Raw genomic sequence first — 21,494 nt, forward strand, 5'->3', positions numbered from 1 at the left:
AGTTTTGATCTAATCTCTATAAAAATCTGTATCTAGCTTTTTGGTAGAAAATAATTAAACACCTATTTCATCGTTTTTGGAAAATCAACCCTTAAGTTGGTAAAATAGGGGTTGACAGCTTATTTTAGAATTGGCCAATTTGTAAGCCCGCACTACGAAAGTTAGTCATTGCCTTACTGATTAGATATAGTGGAACTTTAATTCTAGCGTTTTAGGGAAAATCAACCCTTATATGGGTTAAATAAGGGGTGTTCGTTTGTATGAAAGTCCCCCAGTTTTGATGTAAACTGCATGAAAATCGGTATTTGGGTTTTCGATAGATAATAATTAAACATACATTTCACCATTTTTGGAAAATCAACCCTTAAGTTGGTAAAATAAGGGTTGACAGCTTATTTTAAAATTTTCCAATTTGAAAGCCAGCACTAAGTAAGTTAGCCATTGCCTTACTAATAAGATATAGTGGAACTTTAATTCTATCGTTTTTGGAAAATCAACCCTTATTTGAGTTAAATAAGGGTTGTAAGTTTGTATGAGAGTCCTCCAGTTTTGATGTAAACTGTATAAAAATCGGTATTTGGGTTTTCGATAGAAAATAATTAATCACCTTTTTCATTGTTTTTGGATAATCATCCCTTAAGGTCGTTAAATGGGGGTTGGAATTTTATTTCAAACTCCGTTAATTCGGAAGCAAGGCCTATAAAAATTTGCATTTGGCTTTCCTGTTGGAAATAATAGAACTTTTTTAACACCATTTATGGAAAATCTACCCTTAAGAGGGTAAAATAGGGGTTGAAAGTTTGTTGGGAAGAAAGAAAGATTTTGAAACAAAGTCTATGCCAATTGGTATTCAGCTTTCTGATTGTAAATAATAGAACACCTATTTTACCGTTTTTGGAAAATCAACCCTTAAGTTCGATTAATAGGGAATAGAACTTTATTTAAAATCCGTTCATTTGGAAACAAGGATTGTAAAAACAGCATTTAGCGTGCTGGTTCGAAATAATAGAGCTTCTTTAACACCGTTTATGGAAAATCTACCCTTAAGAAGGTAAAATAGGGGTGGAAACTTCGTTTAGAAGTCCGCAGCTTTTTAAGTCTATGAAAGTTGTTATTTGGCTTTCTGATTGAAAATAATAGGACACCTATAAAACAGTTTTTGGAATATCAACCCTTAAGGTTGTTTAATAGGGGATGGAATTATATTTTAAAAACCGTTTCTTTAGAAGCAAGGACTGTAAAAAATGTAATTGGTTGGGAATGGTAGAACTTTTTAACACCATTTATGGAAAATCTACCCTTATGAGGGTATAATAGGGGTAGAAACTTCGTTTAGAAGACCGCAGATTATGAAACAAAGTCTATGAAAATTGGTATTTTGCTTTCTGGTTATAATAATATTTCACTATTTTTCCATTTTCACACACCAAATCAACCCTTGAGGTCGTTAAATATCGGTTGGAACTTTATATATTTTATAATCCGTGAATTTGGAAGCAACCACTATGAAAAATTATCATTGGACTTAATGAAGCATCTGAGTCACTGTTTTTTTAGATCAACCCTTAAGACGGCTATAAAAGGGTGTATGCATCATGCCTTTCTGTTTACACATCTGTTTCAGCATTTTTAGCAACTCAACAATCAACCCCATTAGGGTGCTATAAGTAAAAAAAGTTAAGTTATTGAAGTTACTTCCTTTGGCGTGTCTGGAAAAAGAACAGAGTGCAGAGAAGTTTAGTGTAGGGCGAAATTTCCACGGGCCGTAGTAACATATATTTTTAACAAGGCAATGTATTGCGCGTGCTGAAGTGCAGAACAGCGGTTTTTTAGGGTTTCGTACCTAAAGGATAAAAACGGAACCCTATTACTAAGACTTCGCTGTCTGTCCGTCTGTGCGTGTGTCACAGGGCTCTATCTCTGGAACCGTAATAGATAGACATGTGAAATTTTTACAGAGGTTGCGTAACGGTGGCTGCTATAACAACAAATACTAAAAATAAAAAAAAGTTGAAAACAAAAAGGGGAGACCATACAACAAACTGCTATTCGTTATTTTTCCAACTAACTTTTAAACCGTTAGAGGTAGACAGTTCAAATTTTCACAATGTGTGTACTTTAATGGCTGCTGCAATATTAAATACTAGAAATTAAAAAAAAAAATTAGGTTGTACTGAACCCGGGTGCGGGTTTGACTTGCACTTGGCCAATTATTAGTAACGCACATACCTGCGGGCCACAAGGGAAAGTCCCGGGCCACACACCACCCGTGGGTGTCGGGTTGCCGACCGCTGGTGTTGAATATTAGCTTTCAGAAATTTGCTGATAAAGTATTTATTGATGCATATGTACATAGGATGTTTTTGAAATTCTACTAAGGAGGTAAAGGAAGTGTTATATGTATGTATACGGGAATCTTTTAGGTTCGAACTTAGAAACGTGAAATTTCAGATAACGTCTATTCAGACAAATGCACGACAACGTGGACGGGTGCAAATTTTATATATGATAATGCGTAAGTTTATTCAAATTGGCCTACATATTGGTATACTGATTAGGTACGTCACAACTACTTTGGACACACTATGTGCCAACATTGTGTCCTGCTGTGGGGTATGGTTGTGGTTATGCGTGGATTAGTGATGGTGATGTGATAGACACATAGATCTTGGATTAAAATTTTGAGCTAGAACAGGGCTACAGTATCCCCTGCCTGTCGTACGAGACTAAAGGGGGACTTCTGGAGTTGCGGGTGGTAAGAATGAGAGCTCTAATCGCACAGCCAGAGATCCTGGAAAGAACCACTGTATGTAAGGCCCCATATAACATGGACGGTTCCTATGGAATAGTGTGAATAATAATTATTGTATCCTACATGAAACTTATATTTTAAATAAAGTTTCATTACAGTCCACTAATTAGAGTTTTAGTGTATGTTTCTCAAGGAAGCTTGACCAATTTAGGTACACAGTGACGAAAAAAAAAGCTTTTATTAATTAAATATTAATGCTACTTTATCGTTAAAATTGTTAAAGGTACAAATTTACGATTACAGTTATTTGTATGTCATATCATATTTTTTTTACGCGGGCGAAGCCGCGGGTTCTGCTAGTCTTATATAAAATTATTATTACAATGTTTTAAAAAAATTACGTAGATTGTACTTTTAAAGTTTTGTATAAGAAAATGTTACTAAAAGATGTGTCTTTACTTTTTGTGACCGAATACACAATTATTTATTTACTTTTTACCCGACTGCCAAGGAAGGGTTATGTTTTTCGCGCGTATCTTGTATGTTTGTCTTTCTTTATTTGATCCGATCTTACGAACGGCTGGATAAATTTCGACAGTTAAGGTGTCATTATATTCGTCTCAATGACCCGAGTGTCCTTAGATAGGTGTTAGAAAAAAAAAATCAAAAGGTCGAATTTATGGCGCGAAATAGTGACACATTTAAAAAAAAAAGTTAACGGAACCTATCGAGTGGGGTATCAAATGAAAGTAAATTAAACGTAGATTATAAAAACATATTTGTATATATATAAAACTGCAAGATGACTGACTGATAGACTAATTAAAAGACTTTTTCAGTTTTTAAAAATCAAACTACAGTCAAAACCGCTCAACTTAGAGTTCTGAAATTTTGCACAAGGGTTCACTACATAGCGCTAATAAGAACTAAGAAAGGCCTTTTGGAAATTCTACCCCTAAGAGGGTAAAATAGGGGAAAATGGTTTTTTTTAAATCCTTTAATTTTGAAGCAACTGCTACAAAATTTTGTATTTAGCTTTCTGGATAGGAACAAGGACATACCTGTTTATCCCCATCCGAAAAATTAACCCCGTAGAGGGTAAAATAAGGGTTAAAAGTTCATTTAAACAATCGTCAATTTTGAAGCAAACACTATGAAATTTTGTATTTAGCTTATTCGATAAAATTATGAAATTCTACCCAATACGAGGTAAAATAATGACCGGAACTTTGAATTACTGAAGTTATATATTTTATGGAGCGTAAATTGTGGATTGTTTTTGCGAAATAGTAACACGTTTTAAAAAAAGTTAACTAAACCTATCGAGTAGGATATCAAAATAAAGGAACTTAAAAGAGATTACACATACATTATATAATATATACATATAACTCATCGAGATGACTGTCTGACTAAATGAGTAGTGTTGCTGTGATAAAGAAACCGCTGAACTTAAGAGTGCTGGAATTTTACTCATAGGTTCTTTATATAGCGTAAATGAGCGCTACGAGGACAAAATAGGATAATATTGTTAGAACATCTTTTCTTTTTGAAGCAGATACCTACTATGAAACTTTGTATTTGGCTTTCTGGATTAAAATAATAAAACGCCTATTTCTCCGTTTTTGGAAATTCTACTTCAGCTTTTATAGTGCAGTCGGGTTTTTTGATTTTTTAATTAATTACTTGTTTATGACTATATTATTAGTGTGGTTAAAAATTAGCATACACAAAAATGTACTTCAACATATTGATTACATATAGGCCCTTAAAAATAAAATATATAACTAGAAAAAAAAAAACGAAAATGCCTTATTCCATATGCGACTGATAGCAAATAGAAAGTGATATCTATCCGTTTGAGGTCACGATTGCATCGGAGGCGCGACGGCTGTGACCTCGACCTTGCGCTTACGCAAGCCTTTATGGATGGTATTGCACGATGTTTACGGTGCTCTGTTTATATCATTATAACACTGTATTAGTCTTATTTGACGATGCAGTTGTAGGATATAGAGCTAAGATTATATTATAGTTGCATACATATTAAATTCATTGTTTTGTGTTGTTTTCTGTTGAACACATGTGCATTTCTTGTCTTTTATTAATGCAGTTATATTTGGTGAAAGCAATAATAGAATTGACCTTTCTTATCTTTATGTGAATACAAAATAAATTTATACTTGGCTTAGAAAATCGAATCTAAAACGATCTACGGGTTTTAGTTGCCATTGAAATTGAAATGACATTGAAATTAAGTCAACAACAATGTCAATAAGTTAACATTTTTAATGTTAATCTTATTTAATATGGTTAACATGTTTATTGCTTTTATTTTCTTATTATACATATAACTACAGTACATTAATTGTTATTACAGTACATATATACAGGACAGTGGACCGAATTAAACGCTTAATAATAAACCTATATAACGAAATCCTTTATTAAGAATAACATTGTAAAATTCTGACACCAACATGCAATTTATAAGTCATCAATCAAGGTGTGTCTTATTATTTAAGAGTTACGTCAAGACGTATTCTTGCAAATATTGCCTGTGACACACGTAATGTCTATAACGATAGGAGTTAAACTCTATTAAATCTCTAATAAGTTTACAATGACCTTATTCTGAACCTTAATGGTCGGTGAATCAACACATTAAGGAATGCTTTGTGTCGACGTAATAATGATAACTACTGTACAATACTAAAGGTTTATAGATTATACTTGTCACGTATAATCGGTATAATAGTGTTTACTATATTTTTAAAAGCAAAACTACCAAACCTTTCCAAAATTAGAATTTGTTTTGAGTTTACAATTTGTTACATATTTGAATTTGAAGTCAAGGCATTAATCCTACTGCGTTTAAGCTGATCGTGAAGTATTTTCAGCATGTATATTATGATCATCATCATCATTATCATCATCAGTAATGGCGATATCACAGTACTACACTGCTACGCACAAGTATGATCCCAAAATGGGTAAGACTTTACTTCAAAATCCACCACGTTGATCCAAATCGGAATTTTATAATTTTCTTTTCTCCGACTTCTACAATCTCGAGTGTATCTTGGTCAATGAGCTATTTATTATGATGATGGCAACAGTTCTGATGCAACACCTCGGCCGCAAAACATTTATCAAAGTGCGTCGAACTCGATGTTTAAGATGATCGATTACTGCATGTTGACGAATCGATTCCTCGTCTGTGCCTAACGAGCATTTGATTGGTATTCGTATTTGTTTTTGTTGTCAATTGGAGCTATTTTGTCATTAGTCTAATAGAGACCTTCATTAAGCCTCCTACCTTCGTGCTTATAGGTTTGATGTAGATCTGTGTTCAGTGAATGGATCTGCAGTTTCAAGGTATTGTTATGTAAATGCTGCATTCTGAAGGCGATGTATGGTCTATGACAAAGGCGTCAAGTGGATTTTAGGCCGTGTTTTATACTAGTGAAATAAAACTATATAGTATACTGGTGGATTTAGTTGCTATATTTCATTGCAACCTTAATAAATCAATAGAAGTGTTCACTGCCCAATCCTGTCTTAAAATTTAGATCGCATCTATTAACTTTAACTTTAATAACCATAACCGAAGCACATATTAATTTACTCACAAGTTCAAAGTCATCATACATTGTATGCTCCCACTGGAGCGACTAACGCCTGATTTATTCAAACGATTAAAATCAGTGGTTCAAACATTGTTCACGATCGATTGATCTACAAGTCGGTTATGTAATAAAATCTTGTGTCTCATCGCATCACCTGTCAGTCAGCGGGGTCGTTGCCCCGAAACCGAATACTTTGCGGTCAGCGAGTTGCATCAATCGCGGAGATGAGACCTACGAGTATTATAACTTATAACAATGTTATAGTTGTTTAGATATATTATAATGCTCTCGATTTGATGACATTGACTCAAATCTAAGATACGTCTTTGTTTATTAATATGAAGTTATTAAAAAATCTGTTGATTCCCGTACATTCTAACTTAAAAAGAAATATTAATTGTAGTAGGAGTTTGAAGTTTGAAGGAATCGGGCAATACCGAATTATTGCCGATTATAGTAGGTATACGTTTGGTATTATAATGTACTATTATAGTAAGTAAATCGTCGGTTATTCCTAAAACTTTTTATGGTTTTATATTACCTTTCCACAGTCGGGAACGAATATTCTCCAAGAAGGGCAATAGAGGCCACCTGGACCTATTGTACGTTCAAATATAAGTAATGACGTGGTAGAACGTCACCATAGTTATTTTGACTTCATAATAGCAGTAATAGATATTACTTAGTTCTGGTTTGAAACATATTATATGGCAGTGACACTCGTGGACTGCATGCTTACTTACTTTACTTACTGCGATTACTACGATTTCATATTAACATTGTCTGCAAATGTGTTAATTCCACTTTGGAAGTCGTCTATACCTAATTAAACGAAACTAATGAATAATTCAACGTCGTAACGTAATGTACGTTGCTGCGTAGTCAGTGATTGTAATCATTGTCACATTGTAAACATGGAATTCTCTTTTTTTTGTAACTATTCATTACAGTCCGTACCAATTTGTGTAACTTCCGTCAAAGGGTTGAGGCTTTGTCGATATCCGTCAGCGGTCTCCAATTATACATTTGTATTGCAACACAGAACGTGTAAAGTGCAATGAAGCGTAAATGTTTTGCAAGCGTATCTACGCCTTATATTATTTCGATATTGTAACACTTTCCTCGATAGATTCATAGGTAGCTTTGCTAAATAATTCAAAAGTAAATTCCTAGGTCGATTGCGTTGGCACTACAATACTTGTTCCTTTTACGTGAAGGAAAACAAGGACAGTTATTTCACAGTTTTAACTTAGGTTTCGAAACAATTCGATAATGTTACTTTAAATTACGATGTTTCTATAATATATTTTTATTTCATCTATATTAGGTATATAAAAGTTTTATTAGATATCCAATGATTTTAGACAGCTGCTTTTTTAATATTATTGAGCATTCATCATAGTAGTGACGTGAAAAAGAAATCGTGTATATTTATAATATTAGAAAAGTGATTAAAATACGTTAACGATCGCACGTCACACCATACCGATTAAAGCTTATATGTTATTGCAATCGACCTGTGAAAGTGATAGTGGCCTCGCTGCTTTTCCACGCCATCATAATGAAGGTGAAATTGCCGCCATATTGGATAGTTTAGTTCCATAGATGTCCGGTGCGTGGCGCTGTTGCAAGGTCGCGTTCCGTGGCGCGTATTCGAGCGATTTTCGATTATGAAATATAGTCCGATAAACTTTTGTGCGTGTGGTAAGGGCGCTGGCCATCGTTATGTGCAAGGTGGTCAAAAGTACCCAAGAAATAGACATTTAATATATTTTTCGAAAATAACAATCTTAAAAAATATTTATTTCATTGACAAATAACATATTAATCTACAATCTACATACCTTTTAAGATGTTAATTTCATTAAAATTACGTAAAAAGTACAAAATATTTAATTTTGAACTGAGGAAATTATAAAATCGCATGAAGCTGATACGAAATTTAAAAACCGCCCCACGCATAGAAAAGTTTTTCGGCCTTTAGTTTTGTTTGGTACATAATAAGGTCGCAGATTCTTAATTCACACAAGAAAATCCTGTTAGTGTGTTTTATGTTCATTTTACGGACATTTAATAATTAGGCACATTAAGTGTGATTAGATTTAAAGGATATAAGTTCAAGTTATGAAACTTCACATTTTTAAAGGTCATTCTATCGATAATTGGTGTCGTAATAAATGTTTGTGGGTATTTCGTACCTAGATCATAAAATAAAACAAATGCCACTTAAACATATAATAGTTACTTCTATACTGTAGACAATACAATTTCATAGGTTTGTAAAGGTATGTATTAATAAGTTATTACCGTCATTTAATCAATGAATCGTACTGATGACTGTAGCAATGATACTAGACTTAAGAATTTAATAGATACTAACATGAGTTAGAACTTGCTTTGAAAGTAAAGTCCATTTAAAGAGGGCCGTCAAGTTTAGGTACTGTGGCTGTGTGAGGTAAAAAAAGTCCTTTTAGATAGTGTTCGTTTAATTTTGTGAAGGTCTATTACGACACTTATCGAAAGGGCTGTACCCATTAGTATTAGTATAAAATGTCATTGGCTGTACCCCATTTGTTCGCACTAGAGTTTATTAGACTGTTGTTCGTGCGATCTTAGTGATATTGTTTTTTGTGTATGATATTGTACTTATAGTTTAGATCGAGGGAAACAATAACGGTCTTAGATACACCGCGTTTCTTAAGCGGAAAATGAGGTGCACCCCTGAACATTGGCTCTATTAACCCTAGTTAGAAGCGTAATCAGTAATCGTTTTACCAAACAGATTATATTTTTTAATGATTCTCATTAATTACTTATAACTTAATATTTTTAAGAACTTTGGAATACTACTGAGAGATCGACCACAGGTGCGTCGGCTTCCTAAGTATGTAAATTGATGAGCTTAGAAAATAGTATATTACCACCATACGATTATATAGTGCGTCATAATACAGCAGAAATGCATTTGTAGCAGAAATATTATAGGTGTGACAGTGAAGACATTTTTTGTTTGAATACAGCCCGTATTCAAACAAAAAATCTATCACCTCTAAAATACATTTGGTAAGCTTTATACTTTCGATTAGATAAATGAACTTCGTGATAAATTGGCCTAAATTCAGTTCGGTAGTAACAACCGGACAAGAACGTGCGGCGCGTGCAGGGCTGAGTCGTGACGCGCTAGGCGATTCCTGGCCATAGAGTTAAGAATGACGAGAGCTGACAAAGCTTAAGTGATTGTAATTATAACTTGTTTAAGGTGCTTGGTAGTTGGTAGCGTATGTTATCTTGGGTAAAGTCGTTTTAATGTTTAGTGACCTCCGATTCAGACATTCCCATGATTGACTCTTGGCAAGAAAGAAATCTTAGCAATCAGTACAAATGTATGTTGTCAAACCGTTCATGCTCTTAAGTCTCTGTGTATGTTTAATTTTATGTCGGTGCAAATCTACTTGTATAAAAATTAGAATTAATTTATGCCTATACCCTACGAAACACACATTAGTCCTGTATTTGCTGATGTATAATTTAATTGAATTCTGTTGATAAGTATGACAAAGCAGACATGGAAGTTTATTCTACAAGACTTTAAGTTCTCAATTTACATACCTATATACCAAAAATCTAATAAAAACTTATCTTGTTTCAGGTACAACATCACTCCTACGCTCCTCCTACATTGGACGCAAAAAATGTCGTATGTAATTTAGAAACATATGAATAGTGACCATTAAGACGGACTTGTAATCAGTGCAAAAAATCTCATAAAACAAGTATGTCAAGTATCATATCCTGGAAACTTTTTTATTAACTTCTCAGTTATACTTACTGCGAAATGGCGAACTTAAGTTTGTTTTAAAGCAATAAATTACACTAAATGCGGGCATGAGTGTAATTAAGACTTTTACCGTGTGGCCAGTCTTATTAACTTTTGAAAAATACATTAAGTATTTGTCAATGTGTTTAGAAAACTATTCAAGTAAATAAGTAGGGGCAAGAATATAATATGCAAAAAAAGAGTCTATTAATGTATGTTATGTTATTTAAAAAGTAAATAAGTGTATTCCACATTACGAAAAATAGTCAAAAAAAAATATTCAAATGTATAATTCATTTTAAATATTCTGATTATAATCGGACCAAAAAAATAAGTTATCAAATTTCAATTATTCATTAATGTTGTTTGTAAGCCTACATTGTAATTCAAGTAGGTATAATTACCATGGTTGGTTATAAAAAAATGGTTGGTCCAGTACGGTGTACCGCAGTAAAAAAATGCCCCCAAAGTCATTATAATAATGTATACATGCCATATCTAGATCATTCTAAAGCATCACAGATTAAGTCGGTAGTGCGACCAACGAGCTCATATTCGGATATGACGCAATAAATTATCACGTTCCAGATTATATTACACCTCTGTATCTACGTGATCTGTTTCGGACTAATTCAAGTAGTTTATATGTAGCACATCGTACATTCATATGGCACGTCTAAATCACTTAAGACACTCCGATTAGTTCGGAAGTACAGTTTAAACGAGCTCATATTCGGATATGACGCAATAAATTATCACGTTCCAGATTATATTACACCTCTGTATCTACGTGATCTGTTTCGGACTAATTCAAGTAGTTTATATGTAGCACATCGTACATTCATATGGCACGTCTAAATCACTTAAGACACTCCGATTAGTTCGGAAGTACAGTTTAAACGAGCTCATATTCGGATATGACGCAATAAATTTATTTATTTATTTAAAATTTATTGCATCACCTCTAAAAAATGTGCAAAAGGGCAAACATAATGCCTGATGGCATTCTCTACCAGTCAACCCTGGGTGGATGTAGAGAATTTGCAGCAGGTGTTACAAAGCAAGAAAATAAAAAAAAAACGACAAACAATAGTGAAAACAGCAGATATTATAAATATGTATTAGAAGTAAGAAAAAATACATATTAAAATGATTTAATAAGTATATATTATAAAATGTATATATGTATATATACCTATATATAAATACATATAAATAAACTAAATTATATAAACCAAATTTATTATATATATAATTAAATAAATACACATAAATAGTAACGACAGGAGATTACGAGTTCGAAGAGGAATTTAAATAATGCTCTCGGACAAGCTTTTTGAACACAGCTTTACTGGGGGCTTTACGGATATGCACGGGCAAGGCGTTCCAAAGCAGTACTGCCTGAACAGAAAATGAGAAATGAAAAAAACCGCTAGAATGCAGAGGAACATCGGCTCTTAAATTATTAGACGACCGAAGCGTTTTATCATGCGTTAAAAACCTATACTGGAAGTGATCCTTCAGATAAGGAGGAGTATTTGTATCATTCAAGATAGAGTAAAACATAAAGAGAATCCTAGAATTACGCCTCTGACGAATAGAAAGCCACTTGAGTTGGCTGCGAAACTCCGAAATGTGGTCATATTTACGAAGGCCAAATATGAACCTGATAGAATTGTTGAGAAGGCGTTCTAGTTTATTGAGAAGGGCTTCGGTCAGATCTGGGTAGCACACATCTGCATAATCGATGATAGGCAAAATAAGGGTGTTCACAAGCATTACTTTGGTCTTCACGGGAAGGAAGTGCTTTAGGCGATATAACGATCGCAAGGTAACATTGACCTTACGAGACACTTCTGTAATTTGAGTACTCCATCCTAAAGAGCTGTCAATGTAGAGTCCAAGATTCTTCACCGACTCCGAAATTGGAATTTGCGTGCCGTCATAAATTATTGCTGGTAAAGAATTCCGGTCAACCCTAGCCAACAGTCTAGAGCTTCCTATGATGATAGCTTGACATTTGGCAGGGTTGACTGATACCCCATAGCGCATAGACCAACTTCGGAGAGCACTCAAATTAGTGTTTATTTTACCTATTGCACTGTGGAGATTGTCAATATCGGCTTGAGCATACAGTTGTAAATCATCCGCATACAGATGATACGAACAGTTGATGAAAGAAGTGATGGAGTCAATAAATAGAGAAAATAATAAAGGAGAGAGAATACCGCCTTGAGGGACGCCAGCATCTAAATAAGCCCAGTCCGAGGAGGCATTACCCATACGGATGGACTGCTGGCGCCCCCGAAGATATGAAGAGAACCAATTCAGGGCAGAGGGCGAGAACTGTAAGTGAGTAAGAATAGCTAGGAGAATATCGTGGTCGACTGTGTTAAAAGCGTTAGAAAAGTCAACAAGCGCCATCACCGTCAGTTTACGATCGTCCATCCCCTGTCTGACGTCGTCACACACTCTGACTAAAGCGGTGGAGGTGCTGTGACCGGAGCGGAACCCAGACTGATATACACTCAGCAGGTTATATTTCGATATATGAATGGAGACTTGCTTATGTACACAGGCTTCCAGAATTTTAGAAAGGAACGGGAGAATAGATATAGGCCGAAAATGGTTAGGGAGCGCAGGATGGGATACTTTGGGAAGTGGTCGTACAAAGGCTTTCTTCCAGATAGAGGGATACTGACCGGAGGACAAGGAAAAATTAATGACATGAGTAATTGCTGGAAGAAAGCTATCAATGACATTGGAAATCATAGTCCTACTCACTTCATCGCATCCTACAGCCTTGGATTGGATACTCAGTACAACCTTTTTAACCTCTTCCTGATTAATAGAAGAGAACTCAAAGGTAGGGACACAAGAAGATTGCTTTGAAGCAATGGAAGCTATGGTATGGGAACGGATTGTATTGTTCACGATAGAAGTGGAAGTAAAATGACGATTCAAGTCATCCAAGGAAAGAGAGGAACAACAATCCAAAGAAGGTGGCTTTCCCACACCGAGTGACCTCAGAAATTTCCACATATCAGCGGCTGACGAGAGAGAAATATTGGAATGGATATATCGGCGTTTAGCTATTCGTACCATCTGATTGCATCGATTACGCACAGCTTTAAATGCAGCCCAATTTGTTTCAGTGCGCTCCTTCTTATATTTGCGAAAAGCACGATCCCGTCTGGCCATTGCAATACGAATGTCATTATTGAACCAGGGAGCAGGGGGACGCCTCAATTTCACCTCATGCAACGGGGCGTGAGCGTCGTAAAGAGAAAGAATGGCATTGTTAAGAAAAAGGACTTTATCATCCACCGTTGACGCATCAGTTAAAGGGGAAAAATTGATTAACGAGGCATCTCTCTTAAGTTTGCCCACATCCATTCTTGCGAAATTACGCAACTGCAATACAGCGGGGATTTGTTTGGGAGACTTAATTTTATAGGATGTGTAGACAAGATCATGTCTGGAAAAGCCAGGGGCAGAAAGTTGACCATAAGTCACAATGCACTCCGGAGACGCGACGATGATAAGGTCAATCCATGAGTCATTAGTGTTGATATTATGATGAGTAGCTGATAAGGCAAGTGTTGAGAAATTAACTGACTCGATTAAGGATTTGAGTTTTAGGGAACGAGGAGTGCACTTAGACATGTCAGTATTAAAGTCTCCCATTATTAAGCAGTGTGTGTACTCAGATCCCAGGGTCTCTAAAACTGACTCCAGAGTGTCAGATAATTCGACGGATGGAGGACAGTAAACTACACCCAGAATCGCCTTAGTGCCCATGACATCCAGTTCTATAAACAGATACTCCGGGGAAGCAGTGTAACAAGACGGCGAAGACGCGATAAGTTTGTACTTAAAGGAAGATCTTAAGTAAATCGCTACACCGCCACCCCTTTTCCCTGTGCGGTCGTTGCGAATCAGCATAAAGCCCGGAAGTGAATATGTGGATGAGTGTAAGGAAGGTTGTAGCCAGGTTTCCGAAATCAAAATGGCATGTAAATTATTAACGTTGAAAGTAGCCTCAAGTTCGGAATAATGACTCGGAATACTCTGCGCATTTATGTGACATACGTTTAAATAGTTGTGTTGAGAAGAAAATACTCTAGTTAAATTACAGTTTAAGCTAACGTCCGAAGAACTAGAACATGTGTCAAAAGTGTCCAAAGAATCACTAAATGACTGATAGTTATCTTCATCGCTTTCATCAACTCCTGACATAATAATATAAAGCAATAGATACAATATTATATTATATAATTATATAAAATTATAGAATTAAACCAAAACAAACAAAAAACTGAACAATTTAAAAAAAAAAAAAAAAAAAGATAAAAAATTATAGCCTAAATTAAGTAAAACAAATTATAAATATAAAAATACTGTAAACCAACACCAAACCCACAGTTGACTGTTTACATCACATGACTGGGAATTTAAATTACTTAACTTTGAAGTTAAATTACATTTCAAATAAATAACATAAAAAATGACAAATACAAATAAAAAACATGTAATAAATACAGTCATAGACAATAAAAAGGTTAAAAAAAAACATGTATAATAGGCTGTGCCACAAAATAAGCTAAGATAAAAATTGCAATAAATAATAACATTGTCTATGACAGTAGTATAGCGAACGGAAGTTTTGGATTAATTAAGTAGATATACTTAATTATCAAATTAATAGTATTACAAGGTAACAATAGTTAAAAAAGGAACATAATATTATAAAAGTATAATAGAATTATGTAAAAATAAAACAAATTTTATAGTTCCATATGATAAAAATAATAAAAAAAAAAAAAAGAACAGAAACTAAAACGGAACGTGAAGTCCAATTCATAGGACAGGACAGGTGACAGCACTGACAGCAGTGACGTTTGGCAGATGTCATATAAAGGACATGCTGTTCTGTATTTCTGACTTTGACAATTACTTTGACTTGGAATTATAATATTACTATTTTGAACTTTAAGTGCAAAAAAAAATAAAAATATGACAAACATGACGGTAAAAGGAGTTGCAAATATTAAAGTACACCCACGGAGTGAAAACAAAAAAAAATAAAGGAAAGTTGTTTACATGCTACGAGATACAAACTCACTTCTTAGGGGCCGCACGTCTACTGCGCTTGAGGTCATCTCCTGACATCCCGGCAAGAGGCAATTTACGCCGGGCATCCTGGACGCGATTTGAAGTCTGCAGGGGGGCCCGACAGCCTGCTTTTTCACTCCCAGAACCCCCAGACCTCAATTCTGAAGTCGGAGAAGTGTCAGTCGATGGAAACTTGGAAATGAGTGAATGCAGTTCTTCATCCGTGGCAATCCTCTCCCGACCACCGCCAGGAACTTTAATATGGATTGTGCCATCAAGCGACCAAACATTCCTAATGCCAAAATGCTTCCGAGCCCTTGTATGAATCGAATGTCTTATGCGGGTTAAAAATTCTGACATGGTGAAATTGGTTCCTTTGAGCTTACTCTTGGCTTTCCACACTTCAGATTTTAAGTGATGGTCCCGGAAATGCACCAGGACGGCACGAACACGGTCACCACCCGGAACTCCCAGCCGATGACACCGCTTTAGAGAGGCTTCTGAGATATGAGGAAGGCCTAGTTTGTCACGGAAAATTTTCAACACTTCACATTGGACATCCAGCTCTTGGTCTTCAGGAATGCCTTTGACAAGCAACACTTTCTGACGCTGCCTCATGTCCATAGCATCCACTACTCTGGTGCAGTCCATGACCTGCTGACGGAGCATACTCAGCATGTTTCCAACAAGGTCCTTAAATGCTTGGAAATCCTGTGCAAGTTGCACCACTGTTGGATTAGTTGGAGTAGTAGCAGCTTTAAGCCGGTCTTCAAAATCTGCCATTCTTCTGTTCCAGTTTAATTCCAATTCTGTGACATTTGCCATTGTAATGTTGGAATTGTGCAAGTCAAGTGAGTGAATTGCAAAAGTGATAAATGTGATATACACAAATTGTGGTGGTGATGCTGAGGGATGGTGCAGGTATTACTATTTTAGTAATTAACCAAATAAGACATTTATTATGCCAAAACATTACGCATTACGCAATAAATTATCACGTTCCAGATTATATTACACCTCTGTACCTACATGATCTGTTTCGGACTAATGCAAGTAGTTTATATGTAGCACATCGTACTTTCATATCATCTTAACACACGCCGATTAAGTCGGAAGTGTGGTTTAAACGAGCTCATATTCGGATATGACGCAATAAATTATTACGGTCCAAATTATATTACACCACTGTATCTGTATATGATCTGTTTGGGACTAATGTGAGTAGTTTATATGTAGCACATCATACACTCATATGGCACGACTAAATCATCTTAATACATGCCGATTAAATCGGAAGTGCGGTTTAAGCGAGCTCATATTCGGATATGACGCAACAATTTATATTTCGTTATTGCATATTACACGTCGTTATCTGTGCTCGTGTTCTTATTGAGATTGATATGCAATCTTTATTTGTAACACATGTGAGATAATTGATAGGCTTCAAAATGTTGAATTATGATCATTATTTATGAATGTAAATTGTTCCGGCCTCCTATGGAATCAACCCATAATAAGATTAGATTCCTAATTGAGGCCAGAGATGCGCCGATACCCTTGAGAACTAGCTGGAACGCACACTAACCACACCCTTCAAACCGGAACATAGCAGCGATTTACACTGCTGTTATTGGAAATAAATAGGTGTGGTAGTTGTGTCACCGGAGTGCAAACAGAAAGGGTTCTACCACCACACCACCACCACCACCACATTCATTTCTACAAATCTAATTCTTAAAAATATCTCCATAATTGGACGAGACCCAAATAGAGTAATGACGTTAAATTACACTTGATAAACACATTATAACAACAACAATGAACAATTAAACACTTGCAATTGAGTTGTTGATTTCAAATATGTAATTACGCCAGCGTTATGCTAATTGAAAGCGTTACATGTTATATAGTTACTAGTTAGTATACTGGTTGCATTACAGCATTGCTAAAGATAAAAGTGATAGATCTGGTCTTCGGAACCAGTACAAGCTTTCGCTGACGGTCAATGCCATCGGATGAACCGTTTCACGTCATTACTGGTATTACCAAAGACATAGGAATGTTGTGATGAACGCGAAAGTACACTAGTTAGAAATAGGTGTCTAAAATTGATTATCGGGATTGGTATGGCTCAAAAGTAATCGAAAATCAACACCGTAGCAGAGAAGAGATCATTTGAGAAGAAAATGGTCAATTTGCAATATACAAATGAACTAATAAACTGTTGGTAATACACAGAATGTAAGATACCGAAAATTCACAATGTTTTTTTATTTTTTTATTTTAATACGTCTTAGTGTAATAGTTAACGATAAGAGGTTATGGATTCTATTTCCCTCAGGATAAATATTAAGGCGATGAACATGAGTGTTTGAAAATTTAGTGTAAAACTGAAAATGTTGTAAATTTTAATACCTCTGCTTTTAAAAATAATATTTTACGTATTTCGGAAGTGAAAACGAGAGAGGGTGCTGTACTTACTCTCAGTCAAAAGTAGAAGATCTTTTCAACTTTCATAATATTCAGTATTTTTTATCAGTTGTCTTTTCACCACAGTAAGACTCTGCCAAGTTTGGGATTTGTTATTGTTTTTATTTATTGTAAATGAACCTCGGTTAAATTTAAACTGTTCTGCATGTACCAATAGACGCAAGGCTGTGTCTCCAACAAATTCAAGAAATATAAAACTCTTATATATAAAATTCTCGTGTCACAATGTTAGTTACCTTACTCCTCCGAGACGGCTTTACAGATTTACACCAAATTTTATATGCATATTCAGTAGTTCTGAGAATCGGCTACTATCTATTTTTCTACCCCTAAGTGATAAGGGGTGTTCACTGTTCACCCTTACCATTTTTTTATTTATATGGCACACAATGTTTGCCGGGGCAGCTAGTATACCTAAAATTAGTTTGGACCAGTGTGCACGCAGAATTTATATAATTACTACATCGTGTTTAATTATAATGCCGGGTAACTAACTAGTAATAATAGAGGTATCTACTATTAAATAACTAAGTTGCGTACATATTTCCAGGCAATTATTAACGCGGTGTTACGTCAATTTTACGGACGTTGGATTTCTACATGTTTGAGTTGTGTCTGAACTAGTTAAATTACCGTTTATTATTTCACAAATAAAATAATATAAAAATAATTAATTACGTAAATATTTTTTAAACTTGTTTATAGGCGCAATTAGTGAAAATAATGATGGATATCCGTTCGGGGTTTTCGGAGTTGTCTTAGTTCGAAAAACGTCCGGGAAGACGTTTTAGTATCCGTGTGAAATCCAATACTCTATGTATCCGGGGGAAACAAAGTTATTTAATTGTTAAGTAATATGTTAAAACATTGTAAGGATGTTTTAACATATATTTACTCGTAATTCGTAAACTGCATCGGCATTCATCAACCATGTGTTCGGTATCAGGCATGATGACAGCGCAGCACAACTGTGTTTCACAGTAGGTCACCATACTTAACAGTACACATTAAGACAAATAATACAACACCAGACAAGTACTTAAAATGACGTAACCGTTATCCGTTAACCGGTACGTTACCGTGACCAACTATTGTGTAACGCAGGAACCTCAGGACGCGTAACAGTATCAATATGCAGCCGGACCACCACTTTCACTGGCCATTGTCGATATTCCTGCCAACACCGATAATGGAGGCGATAGTCGTGAATTGAATCCGATAACAACTAGAGCGGAACCGTTGCAAGAATACCGATAATTCAATTATCCGAAACGAAAATCATTTTTAAGAAATACCACAATCTTACGAAGGGATTAGGCAATGATGATGTAAGTTCCCATTCAACTAAACTTTTCTAATCTATATAATGAAATTATGGTTTCTATTATAAGTAATCGTGTTTTATTTTCACTGATGCAACAGCAAAGCACCTTTAAGGGCAGACTTGGTTAAAGATTTTAGGTTAGTTCTCAGCGGACTCTACGTACTTGTGATCAACTTTTCGTAAAACCTCTGTTTAATTTGGACTTGGTTACAGATTTATGGTGACTTAATATTAAATGAGTTATATATACATTCCAATTTTAACCTCAATAAAACTAGATTGCTGTCTTATTTCTAAACAAAAACAATGCAATTGTCGTGCAATTCCGTTGACAAATTTTCAAATATGTATGGGGTAACCATTAGAGGTAACATTCTATACGCTTAAAATACTCGTATAATTTTACTAACGATGTAACTAATTCACAACATTTCCATTTAACCCTAACCTTATATTCATAGTCGAGATTTCGGTTTTCAATCAGGTGTCATCCTGGGAAAACATCATTCCAATAATAAACTATGCATATCGTACAAACAACAATAACAACAACAACAAAAACAACAAAATTTAAAATTCACAAACAAATTTCGTACAAAATTTTATAATTCAGTGTTCCTTGATTGGCTACTTTATGATCTACTAATATGAACAAATAAAAGAAAAGCTTTAAAATAACTGAGAGAGATTTGTATTCAATTTAAATGTATACAATATAGATTAGAATTACGTAATACGTTTTCGTAAGACAATGAGTACGAATAATATTTTATGTGTTGCTATTAGGCACTTACTTATTGTCACGCGGAGACAATTTACTTTTTAATTTAAAAGACTGTTGCAACAATCTATCTATACTACAAAGCTTTGTCGGTTTGTTTCAATATGATGTAAAAAGTAGTGAACCGAATTTAATAATATTTATTTCTCCATAACGAAACACCTTTTGAAGTGGTGATAGTTGTATTGACATTCAAAAAGTGCTCTGTAAAGAACCTATTTTGAATAAAAAAAAATGATTTGATTTGATTTATTATAAAGCTAACGGATTATTTTCAAGTCATGATAATAATAATGTAGTATTCGATTGCGATACCATACAAAAATGTATTCATGTAATTTTTTATACAAATGAGTTGGTAAGTTGCGTAGAATTTCATCAGCTTCACTTTCAGATGTTCCTACCTCAGCAACCAAGTCATAGACGTTCGTCGTTCGTCGTTAGAATATTTTAAAAGCCAACAATATTTAAGGCTGGCCACACACATCGCTATCAAAGTACCCGTCTGCATAATGACCAATATAAAACACAAACGGCAAACTTGTTTCATTACAATTGTACATCCAATGCATTACACATTACAGTCCAAATTAGGTAGTGTCACAAAAGGCATATTTTTAAGGCCGCGACACACTTGCGTAAGACAGGATTTCCATCCAAATAATTTCTAATCACGTAGTTGATCTGTCCATCTGTCCTTCCGTGGCTTTCTCTACGTGAGTGCAATGCGTATTTCGTGTGGTTAGTTTCGTCATAAGTGTAACACGGCCCTAAAAGTGGAGTAAACGCTATGATGTAATGTGTGGATAAATTCCGCGCGTTGTTTTGTGGTGTTTATGTGTAGAGAACATCATGTTATCATCATGTTAGGCACGGAGTTAAAAAATGCAATGAGGTCAGATTTAGACGCTTACTCGAAGAGGAAAAAATTTCGTCCTCGTATATCTGATTATTACTGTCTGTTATAATCGAGACTATTATAGACTTCGTACTGAACTAAATGTCAGCACAAAACATGTGCATGGCATAGAAATCATGAGGGAAGGCTAAAGCCATATTGAGAGAAGTATTAGGTATTCTACGAGCTTCTTTTATCATTGATCTTACATTTCCAGGTTTGATTTTCGACGAATTTTAATGTATTTCACAGCCTAAACCTTTGTTTATAGGAAAGAAGGGCGTGAACCTATGAAACTTTCTGCAAATGATATCGTAGAGGTTTACCTACATTTTACAATTAGACTATAAAAACATAGGTTATATGGCTTATATTGCCCACATATATTCTAAAGTTTTCTAATATTCAATTAAACTTTCAAAGTTGGTACACTTACTTTGTTGTATTATATCAATGTCATACGTAAATTGGGTCGCGGCAATTAAAGTGAATAATTAACACAGTAACTAACCCAACCTCGAGCCTGAAATGACTTTGGAGATTAAAAGAAATGAAATTTTGTAGATTTATAGTTCACAATACTCTTAATGTTATTAAAGTTGCGTGATACAGTAATTACATAGACAATTTATTATATACATTAGCTTTCATTAATTATGTTGCCTCGTAGGGCGTGAATTTAAAAAAA

At 34.8% G+C, this 21,494-nt stretch overlaps 1 protein-coding gene and 1 long non-coding RNA gene across 8 annotated transcripts in view; both read left to right on the forward strand.

The window, feature by feature from the left end:
* Positions 1–10,211, forward strand: part of LOC140749155 (uncharacterized) — a 61,916-nt gene extending 51,705 nt beyond the window's left edge. Inside the window, exon 3 of the long non-coding RNA XR_012103032.1 lies at positions 10,031–10,211. This is a non-coding gene — a long non-coding RNA (uncharacterized LOC140749155). The remainder of the gene's footprint in view (positions 1–10,030) is intronic.
* The window catches only part of Cda5 (Chitin deacetylase-like 5), a 142,869-nt gene that overhangs the window by 73,157 nt on the left and 48,218 nt on the right, over positions 1–21,494 (forward strand). The window lies entirely within an intron of this gene.

This window comes from Epargyreus clarus, unplaced genomic scaffold (genome assembly GCF_041222505.1).
Source record: "Epargyreus clarus isolate Ecla_fem2 unplaced genomic scaffold, WU_Ecla_fem_2.2 ptg000003l, whole genome shotgun sequence".
Classification (NCBI taxonomy): Eukaryota; Metazoa; Arthropoda; class Insecta; order Lepidoptera; family Hesperiidae; genus Epargyreus; species Epargyreus clarus.